Source organism: Geotrypetes seraphini, chromosome 13 (genome assembly GCF_902459505.1).
Source record: "Geotrypetes seraphini chromosome 13, aGeoSer1.1, whole genome shotgun sequence".
NCBI lineage: Eukaryota > Metazoa > Chordata > Amphibia > Gymnophiona > Dermophiidae > Geotrypetes > Geotrypetes seraphini.
In genome coordinates, this window is record NC_047096.1 from 26345253 (window position 1) to 26356906 (window position 11654).

Here is an 11654-nt window from a genome sequence, read left to right on the forward strand (position 1 = left end):
TAGAGGTAAGAGTGGGAGGATGCCAACTGTGGGTGGGGCTGAAGCTCCCCAGTGTTTCTCTTCCAGTGGGTGGTGGTGGTGGTAGAGAGATGGGCAACTCTCAGATAGTTTGGTGAAATAGGCTCCTGGTCCATTTGGAGAACTGGGTCCTGGTAGGATAATAATAAAAAATTTATTTTTATATACCGCCATACCCAGGAGTTCTAAGCGGTTCACAACAATTGGATAAGATACAAACAGTACAAATGATTTAAAAGACAGCAATTGAAGGCAACTAATAGAAAAAATACACAGATTATAAGAAGCATGCAGTATAAAAGAATGCGGAGAATTTTACATAGCAAGATAAAAATATAAAAAAGTGTTAAGGCCCTAGCCTATTAAATAAGAACATAAGAAATGCCTCCACCGAATCAGACCATTGGTCCATCCAGTTCGGTGACCCGCACACGCGGAGGCCAATCCAAGTGTTCCCTGTTTACGTCCTAGGTGTTCCCTGATGAAGACCCTGTTTTCCCGTATCCCTCAATGTGATTTGCAAGCAGGTGTGCGTCCAACCTGCACTTGAATCCCATAATGGAGATTTCCGTCACCACCTCCTCCGGGAGAGCATTCCAAGCGTCCACCACTCGCTGTGTAAAACAGAACTTTCTGACATTAGTCCCGGGCTTGTCACCCTTCAATTTTAGTCTATGGCCTCTCGTCCGAGTCACATTTGACAACGTCAATAATGATGCTTCTTGTTCTATTATGTCAAAACCTTTTAGGATTTTGAAAGTCTCTATCATATCCCCTCGCAGCCTCCCAGTTTTACGAGGAGTTCTTTGTAGCTCAAATTCTCAATACCTTTTACTAGCTTCGTGGCTCGCCTCTGCACCCTCTCCAGCAGAGTTATATCCTTCTTTAGGTAAGGAGACCAGTGTTGGACACAGTACTCCAGGTGTGGTCTGACCATTGCTCTGTAAAGAGGCATTATGACTTCCGCCGATCTACTTGTAATACCCTTCTTTATCATGCCCAACATCCTGTTTGCTTTCTTTGCCGCCGCTGCGCATTGTGCCGATGGCTTCAGGGTCCTGTCTATCAGTACCCCCAGGTCCTTTTCTTGTTCGCTTTTGCCCAATGTCACACCTAACATTATATAATCATGTTCCTTGTTTTTCATACCCAGATGCATCACTTTGCATTTGTCTACATTAAACTTTATCTGCCACTTTTCTGCCCATTTTTCTAGCTGGTTCAGATCTCTCTGGAGTTCTTCAATGTGCTTATGTGATCCAACTGGTCGACATAGTTTCGTGTCATCTGCGAACTTGATTATATTACTCGTGGTTTCCTCTTCCAGGTCATTTATGAATATATTGAATAATATGGGTCCAAGAACTGAGCCTTGGGGCACACCGCTTGTCACATTTTCCCAGTCCGAGAACTTTCCATTTATGCTTACCCTCTGCAATCTGTTCTCCAGCCATCATAGTATATCCCCTTCAATCCCATGGCTTTGTAGTTTCTTCAGAAGCCTAGCGTGTGGAACCTTGTCGAACGCCTTCTGGAAATCCAAATATATTATATCCACCGGGTCTCCGCTATCAATTTGTTTGTTCACCTTCTCAAAAAATTGAAGTAAATTCGTCAGGCATGACTTCCCCTTCCTGAAGCCGTGTTGACTAGCTCTCATCAGGTCATGATTCTCCAGGTGTTGCACTATGCTATCCTTGATTATTGCTTCAACCATCTTCCCAGGAACCGACGTAAGACACACAGGTCTATAGTTGCCCGGTTCCCCTCTCGATCCTTTTTTGAAGATTGGAATGACATTTGCTATCTTCCAGTCGTCTTCCAGTTGAGTTTTTATCTTTTTTCTAAAATCCAGGTAAGAAGAGGCTTCGAACACACACCGGGCAAGCCAAATATTTAATTTGGCTGCCTGAAAGGCAAAGATTCTTTCACAAAACCTTTTATACTGGCAAAACTTAACTGAGGGATAGGTGAACAGATGTAATCTTCGAGAACTCTTGTTTGTATAACTCAGATTAAAATGAGAGTTTAGGCAACTCGGAAGCATACCGAATGTTATTTTATAACAGAAGCAAGAGAACTCTGGATTCAAATGGCAGCCAATGAAGCTTTTGATAGCAAGGGGTGATATGTTCCCATTTCTTTAGGCCATAAATAAGGTGGACAGCCGTGTTCTGGGCCACCCTTAATTTTCTAATAATTTTCTTGGGAGTGCCCACAGCAATCTCTTTTTCAAAAAAAAAAAAAAAGGGAATCTTATCTGGGGGAATTCTCCATGGAGTCTTGAGTTTGCAGCATTTGGAACTTTCTCATGACCCCTTTGGTGGCCCTTATCATCTCTATATTTCTCTGCATTATGGCTAAATAGCTAATAGTATTATCATTCATTTTAATCTGCTATAACTGCAGGATTTTGTGCATGGTTAATGTCTGTGTGTGTTACATGAAATGCATGCTTCCGTCTGTGCTAGCTTTCTGCATTGACTCTGCAGGCAGACACATTCAGATTTAGCTTGAGGGGGAGTGTTTCTTCTGCTTTAGGAGTCAGAGGATGTGGAATATAAAGACAGCGTCTTTCTGAAAGCACATGACATTACAATTATTTTAGAATCTTAGGATAACAGGGCAGGAAGTGCCTTAGAAGGATCTTGACAGGAATGTGTCCAGGCAGGAATGACATCTCATCCCAGGTACTCCAGTACTTGACTCACCTCAATCACAGTAGGTTTGGCCTAAAATTTTCCATGTAATCATTTCAATTGTCTATTATCTTCTAGTGTTTACCTTTCTCTGTCCATACCTCAAAGCTGCCTTCCCGTGGCCTCTTCTCATGTCAAACCCTCTTTAAGCTGGTATCTCGGAGCAAAAAGTAGGAGCACCTTCATTTTACTCCCAGATCAGTTGCTGGACAAATCAATATCCCAGCTAAGGACTGACTTCAGTGCCTTCTTCCCATTCATGCTTATAGCTTTGCAGGCTGATTTAAAAAGCTGGTGGGACACAGTTGCACACCACTCCCCCCCCCTCCCATGATTTGACACCCAAGGTGGTCACCCTTTTTGCTCAACTCCTGGGACAGCCTTGACCTCCCACTTAAACTTTCTGCAGGATGTAAATTAGTTGCTTTGAAATCCTGATATCTGAACATCATGTTTCTTTTCTTTTTGGTTTTAAATGTTGTTTATAGTTTTATTTATGTTTATGTTCAAATTTATCCTTAGGAAATTTGATAGATGGAATATAAATGTTTTAAATAAATAAAATAAATGAGGTAAAAGTGATGGGGTTGGGTATGATATAACTAAATAATAGGATGGTTGGATATACAACTAAACAAACAGGATGGTTGGATAGGCTGGAGTGAGCTTGGACGGCAACTTCAGCATTTGGAACCTAAGACAATACCAGGTGGACTTTACAGTCTATGACCCAGAAATAGCAAAGAAGAGTCTAGTTAATTTAACCATGTATTTGTAATAGGTATAACTAATGGGCAGACTGGATGGACCATTCAGGTCTTTAACTGCCGTCATTTACTAAGTTACCTGACATAAACCCAAAGAGTAGCAACATTCCAGAGCTGAGATTGTGATGTCATAATGCCTCATTCCACCAATGCCTAAGAGCTAACCTCAGCAGTGATGTCACAATGGCTTGATTAGATGGCAACTTCAGCAGTTGGAACCTAGGACAATAGCAGGTGGACTTTACAGTCTATGACCCAGAAGTATCAAAGAAGAGACAAGTTAATTTAATCATGTATTTGCAATGGGTATAACTAATGGGCAGACTGGATGGACCGTTCAGGTCTTTATCTGCCGTCATTTACTATGTTACTATGTTACCTGGCAGAGTAGCAACATTCCAGAGCTTAGATTGTGATGTCATAATGCCTCATTCCACCAATGCCCAAGAACCAGCCTTAGCAGTGATGTCACAATGGCTTGATTAGATGGCAACTTCAGCATTTGGAATCTAAGACAATAGCAGGTGGACTTTACAGTCTATGACACAGAAGTATCAAAGAAGAGACAAGTTAATTTAATCATGTATTTGTAATGAGTATAACTAATGGGCAGACTGGATGGACCGTTCAGGTCTTTATCTGCCGTCATTTACTATGTTACTATGTTACCTGGCAGAGTAGCAACATTCCAGAGCTTAGATTATGATGTCATAATGCCTCATTCCACCAATGCCCAAGAGCTAGCCTTAGCAGTGATGTCACAATGGCTTGATTAGATGGCAACTTCAGCAGTTGGAACCTAGGACAATACCAGGTGGACTTTACAGTCTATGACCCAGAAATATCAGAGAAGAGACAAGTTAATTTAATCATGTATTTGCAATGGGTATAACTAATGGGCAGACTGGTTTTTATCTGCTGTCATTTACTATGTTACTATATGAAACATGCTAATCCACTGATTCTGAGGAAGGATTTTTTTTTCACTCTTGAAGAAGTGGCTACTGATGCAGAATGAGTTTTCTGGTCTTCTTTCAACCTAGCCAGCTCTGTAACTACCGTATGTAAAATGACACCCTAGAAGTATTTTATTTCATTTTGCATCATAAAATCAAACATAATTACAAAAACATCAAAGGAGAAGAGTGTGGTGTAGTGATGGTTGAGGTTGTGGGTTCAAACCCAGCACTACTTCTTGTGACCCTGGGCAAGTCACTTAATCCTTCACTGCCCATTAGATAGATTGTGAGCCTGCTGGGACAAATAGGGAACATGTTTGAAGTATGTCTATGTAAAACCGCTTTGAATGTGTTTGTAAAACCACAAAAAGGAGGTATACAAGTGTACATAGGTAGGGGTAGTGTTCAGCAACAAACAAATCTCTAAAACATTAATTCATCAAATATAATCATGAAAAAAAACCAAATAACATTTCAAGGCCTTTCTAAAATCCCCAAAGAGGTGTTTAAGTTTCTAGTATGTCTAGAATTAGGGGAGTTGCCATGAGAATTACACACACTTATTAGCACGAGGTGGAGGATTCCTGCAGAGCCACATTGCATAACCACTGGAAAGAAAAAGATAAGTGTCATTTATAGGAACTACTGATAATAACATAGAGTTAATTACCAGCTCTGGTGACCATTGTAAGATTGATAGATAAAAGTATAAATGAACCAGCCAAGGGACTCATAAGTGTTATGATGGTCCCGAAGTGATCTCGCTGTGGCTCCAGTGCAGGAGAGTGGGCACTGAACACTTATATAAATAATACATAAAGTTTATGATTTATATTCACATATTTGAAGAACTGAAGAATCAATAGCATTAAGCAACAGACCAGTGAATTTTTGTATTTATAGGGGTCACAAGTGGTGTTCCGCAAGGGTCAGTGCTGGGACCACTGCTGTTCAATATATTTATTAATGATCTAGAAACGGGGACGAAGTGCGAAGTTATCAAGTTCGCGGATGACACAAAACTCTCCAGCAGGGTCAGAACTGTTGAGGAATGCAGAGAACTGTAGAGCGACCTAAACAAACTGAGTGAGTAGGCAAAAAAATGGCAAATGAGCTTCAATGTGGAGAAATGTAAGGTCTTGCACATAGGGAAGGGGAACTCCATGTACAGCTATACGATGGGAGGGAGGGTACTCGGGGAAGGCAGCCAAGAAAAAGATCTGGGGATATTGGTGGATAACACAATGAAGCCTGCGGTGCAATGTGCAGCGGCCTCAAAAAAAGCGAGCAGAATGTTGGGCATTTTCAAAAAAGGTATCACTACCAGAACGAAGGAAGTTATCCTGCCACTGTATCGAGCAATGGTGCGCCCACATCTGGAATACTGCGTCCAATACTGGTCGCCATACCTCAAGAAGGACATGGCAATACTCGAGAGAGTCCAGAGGAGAGCAACGAGGATGATAAAGGGTATGGAGAACCTTTCATATGCCGAACGGTTAGACAGGCTGGGGCTCTTTACCCTGGAAAAGCGGAGACTGAGAGGGGACATGATAGAGACTTATAAAATCATGAAAGGCATAGAGAAGGTGGAGAGGGACAGATTCTTTAGACTAGCAGGGACAACTACAACAAGAGGTCATTCAGAAAAACTGAGAGGAGACAGATTCATAACGAATGCAAGGAAGTTCTTCTTCACTCAACGGGTGGTAGACACCTGGAACGCGCTTCCGGGAGAGGTGATAAGACAGAGTACAATTCTGGGGTTCAAAAAGGGACTGAATGACTTCCTGGAAGCGTAGGGGATAACAGGGTACAGATAGAGGTTTACCTTACAGGACATTGATCAAATAGGGTATGGACATTTTAGGTTAGGTAGGGAAAACTTTCAGGTCATGGACCTGGAGTGCCACCGCAGGAGCGGACTGCCGGGCACGATGGACCCCTGGTCTGACCCAGCAGAGGCAATGCTTATGTTCTTATGTTCTTATATAGAATTAGGGTACAACTTGTATCAAAACACTGTACTATGGCAAATTGAAACCTGTTAACTGTATACAGTACTCCCCCGAAATTCACGGGGGTTCCGTTCCAGGACCCCCCCCCCCCCCCGCGAATTTTGAAAAACCACGAATATGTTTTTTAGGTAGGGGAGACAAGAGAGGGCAGCTGGAGCACTGGCAGGTAAAGGAAATCACTCGCGGTCCGCTCTGACCGCTTCTTCCTGTAATAAAGTCGGGCTACACCAATCAGGCACTGCTTTGACACGCAGCTCCTGATTGGTGCAGCCCGCCTTTACTACAGGAAGAGGCAGTCGGAGCAGACTGCGAATGACCGGGTCCGCGATTCGCGAACTGCGAATTCACGGGGGAACACTCTATTATATATATTAATCTGTAATCCATGCTGAGCTCTTTGGGGATAATGGGATAGAAAACAAATTATGCCCCCCCTTTTACAGATGTGGAAGTACAAATAGGAGGAGAGTGGTGGAAAAGTTCTCAGCCCAACCAACCAACTTCCTAAATTCTGAGTGTTATTTTGCCACTGGAGCTGAAAAGAGTGTTATCTTATTTCCTTAAGTGCAAATTTGCAGAAACGAAATTCTATGTTTTCTGACATTGTTTCAGATTATTAATTGAACCATATCCACATCATTCTCGGTTGGGCTGAGAACTTTTCACCACCCCCCTGTATCTTGGTGCAACGCTTCCTGGTGCAAATAGCTGAGATTGATTTCCATGTAATACCTCCCAGGTTGGAGGTCTGACAGAGAAGCGATGTTTCACCGCAAAGAGCAAAGTCCAGAGTGATGTAACGTTCGACTTCCAAATCCTCACCAGCTCCAAACATATCTCAAAGTCCACATTTGTTTTCAGTCCCAAGGGCAGCAGGAAATGCACAAATGAATCATTCACAGTTCTCTGTCCAATTGTCTGATACAAAAATAATTATAGCAGCCAGGAATAATGTGGGGTTATAGCTGAACAGATTTATTTATTTACCCCCCTTTTTTTTTTTTTTTTTAACAAAACTGCAATAGCAGTTTTTAGTGCAGTTCCTATGAGCGTCAGGAACAGCGCAGAGCATTCAGCGCACTGGCCTGCGCTAAAAAACACTATTGCAGTTTTGGAAACTTTGTTGGACGCATCTGACAAATTTCACAGTTCACAGCCTGCATTATCTGCCCCAAGACTATAACTTTGGAACTCAGAACTATGCTCTCCGTCATTAAGCAAAACGGTATTATACTGTATTAAGTAAGCTGTTTGTAGAGGCAAGAGGAGGGAAGGTGTGGTCAGAGCACCAACAGGCCCCCTATTTAAATCAAGAATAAGACACAGACGCAGCCACAAGCAGATAATAATTAAGGAAATCATGAAAGCCTTGTTCCTAAGTTCATCTTTCATTTATTAATACAGTGATACCTTGGAATCCGAACTTAATCCGTTCCAGAACCCCATTTGAGTTCCAAAGCGTTCGAGTTCCAAGACAATTTTTCCCATTGAAAATAATAGAAACTGGATGAATCCGTCCCTGGGTCCCACAGACTCAAATTTTAACAGGAAATACACTGGATTTTAAGGTAAAATATTAACAAATATTCCAAAGCAGCATTCAGATTCTGGGGCACAAACACACACATACAATGTGCAGGGTGTTCGGATTCCAAAATTTACTACAAAAATGTTCGGATTCCAAGTCGTTCAGGTTCTGGGGCATTCGGATTCTGAGGTACCACTGCATTTCATAAAGGTTAGATACCGTAAATAGTCACCCCAGAAGTGGCTGCATGTGTAATAAAGTACCTTGTTTACTGTAGGTCCTGCTGGGTGCCTTTCCTACCTTTTTGAGCCCAGATGTTCAGATATTGCACTGGACAGAGGCACTTAATTTAGGTGGAGAATCAGATTAGAGAATGACACGGTGACAAAATTCATCACCGTCACCGTCCCCGTCCCTGCGGATAACCGCGGGAAACCATCTTCATGTCATTCTTTACAGAGAGAGGGAAGAATCAGAGCATGAATGGCCCCAACCACTGACCCGCAAGCTTTGCTTTGAAGAATGCTGGTGTAGAAGGACTGAGGTTGAGATAGACACTAAAGAATGACAGTCTCTGGTATCCAGAGCAGATATTGTGATGTCATAATGCCTCATTCCACCAATGCCTAAGAGCCAATCACATCAGTGATGTCACAATGGCTTTATTATCCTTGGCTCACATAAGAATCAGAGTATGAATGGCCACAACCACTGGCCCGCAAGCTTTGCTTTGAAGAATGCTGGTGTAGAAGGACTGAGATTGAAATAGACACTAGAAAATGACATGGGATTATTTCCCGCGGTTATCCGTGGGGACGGGAACGGTGCTGAATTTTATCACCGTGTCATTCTCTAAATCAGATACAATGGACTCGTGCGTTGGAAATGCTGGAGTCCTCGGCTGCGCGATACTTGTTTGAGTCATGTCTTTGGTAACCAGTGGCCAGGATCCAAATTTAAAAGAGTTTGTTAAAAACGATGTCCATTAATTTAGGAAGGATGAGCTTGAAAGAGATTGTACCCCTGGGTCTATATTAAGGGGAATTTTTCTCTCCCCCCCCCCCGGCTCTCGGTGTCAGTAATGAGTTTTGCTGTTATGGAAGCTATTTAGACATGTACAACTACCATGGACGGTTGGTACACCAACACCAGATCTTGGACTTCTACTGGGTAGAAAATATTGTGCTACAACCTTTTTTCCTTTGCACACCCCAGTATTATTAGTTCTATACTGAGCTATACCCTGCTTTTCAAAAAATTCATCCAATTATCTTAAACCCTCTTCACCTACCTCCAGCTAACTTCACCAACCTCCAGATAATTCACCTACTTCCATAGAATTCACCTACTGCCAGATAATTCTCCCCCAAATATCCCACCTAAAAACCTTTCAAGTAAACAGACCCCTAAAATAGATTGTAATTTTGCCTACTCTAACTGTATTCCATTTGCTAATATCACACAGCTCGGCACTGTCAGTTTACTATCCAACCCGTAAGATCCCCTAGAATTCTTTCCAGCTACCCCCCCTAAAAAAATAAAAAATAAAAAAAATAAAAATAAAAATATATCCTCACTGGAAGATGTCCAGTAAAATCCTCTGTAATGTGTTCATCACTGGAAATGTCCAGTCAATTCTTTTGTAATCCGCCTTGAACTGCAAGGTATAGGCGGAATAGAAATCCGTAATGTAAGCTTTCCAGTACTCTCTGATACGCAAGATATGATCCCATAAAGTCTGCCTCTGCACCGGGCCTCTGACACGGGGGGGGGGGGGGGGGGGGGGGGGGGGGGACAATTTTTTCCCAGTCCCTGTGGGAACTTATTTTCCCTTCCTGTCCCCGTGAGTCATTTTCCTGTCCCTGCCCCATTTCTGCAAGCTCCATCCTCATCTGCACAAGCCTCAAACATTTTAAAATCAGAAGTGTTTGAGGCTTGTGCGGTTAAGGTAGAGCTTATAGGAATGGAGCAGGGACAGGAATAGTGACAAAACTCATGGGGATGAGATGGGATGGGGAATTTGAGTTCCTGTGGGGACGGGGAAAAATTTGTCCCCGTGGCATTCTCTATGCCGCTCTAGAAATCAAAATGTGGTAAAAGTGAGCCTAGTATAGGACAATCAAGGCATTGTGACATCACTGATGAGGTTGGCTCTTAGGCATTGGTGGAATGAGGCATTATGATGTCACAATACCAGCTCTGGTTATCAGAGGCTAAAGCTTTTCACACTATTTATTTATGCAGTTTTCTATACTGTTCTCCCAAGTAGAGAATGACATGGGGACAAATTTTTCCCTGTCCTGTCCCTGTGAGTTCTTTTCCTGTCCCTACCCCATTCCTGCAAGCTCTGTCCTCATCTGCACAAGCCTCATACACTTTAAAATTAGAGGCTTGTGCGGTTAAGGTAGAGCTTACAGCAGGGGTAGACAATTCCGGTCCTCGAGAGCCAGAGCCAGGTCAGGTTTTCAGGATATCAACAATGAATATGTATGAGATGGATTTGCATGCACTGCCTCCTTGAGATGCAAATCTATCTCATGCATATTTATTGTGGATATCCTGAAAACCTGACCTGGCTCCGGCTCTCGAGGACCGGTTTTGTCTACCCCTGGCTTAAGGAATGGAGCAGGAACAGGAACAGCTAAAAAACTGGCAGGACAGGACAGGACAGGGAAATTGAGTTCCTGCAGGGGGACAGGGACAATTTGTCCCTGTGTCATTCTCTACTGTGTAGCAAGTAGAGAAAACCTCACCCCTCTCCTTCCTCCGGGGGGGGGGGGCTAGAATAACTGGAAGGTAAAACTCTGAAACCCTGGTGTGTAACATCCTAGCCAGCACTATCCCACCCCAGTTCAGCACTGAGTCAAGGATGCCGCCTTCTGGGGATAGGATGTCTTTGACCTTCCACGTTGTGTTTTCACTGGGGCAACCATCGGGTCCCGGCAGGTGCTTATATCACGTGGACTCATCTGCAGGTATAAAGAGGGTAACGGTAACGGCAGCAGGAGCTCTGCCGGCTACCGACGGAAGAGTAGGGCGCACTTAATACTGGCCCTTTTAAACTGAGCATAACCCTCGGTAATCACGTCGTTAAACTGCAGAGGCCGTTACATTAGGGATTTCTATGCAAAGTGGTTCCATTCTGCATACGTGCACTGGCTATCAGACTGTGCTTCAGAAGTTGCATACTTATATATTAGGACTGTTTTATGACGTGCTGGTTTAAGTTTGGTTGCAGGTTCGTTTCATATGGTCTTGTATTGGTAGTTAGGACGAATTTGTTGTTATTGAAGAGACATTAATGAAAGATAATTCTGATTGTGTATTGATTTTTTTTTTTTTTAATGATTTTATTATGAATCAACCACAACCTAGCAGATTTTGCCCAATCTTTCACTTACCTGTGCAGTGGACTAAGAAAATGAAAATAAAACTCCCCCCCTTCCCCTCCAGCTCCCCCATAGGTTAAAAATCGTTGCTTTCCCCTATATGCTGTCTAGGGGATGGTTAATAAGAAAGTGAATATCACTGCAATTCAGCTTATCTCCCCCTCCTGTTTTGAAGAGCACTACAATACTTAAGAAAAAAATAAATTGGCAGTTAAATTTACAAGTTTGATTGTGAGGTGGAGGAGGGTAGGGTAAATTTATTGTTACATATTGTAT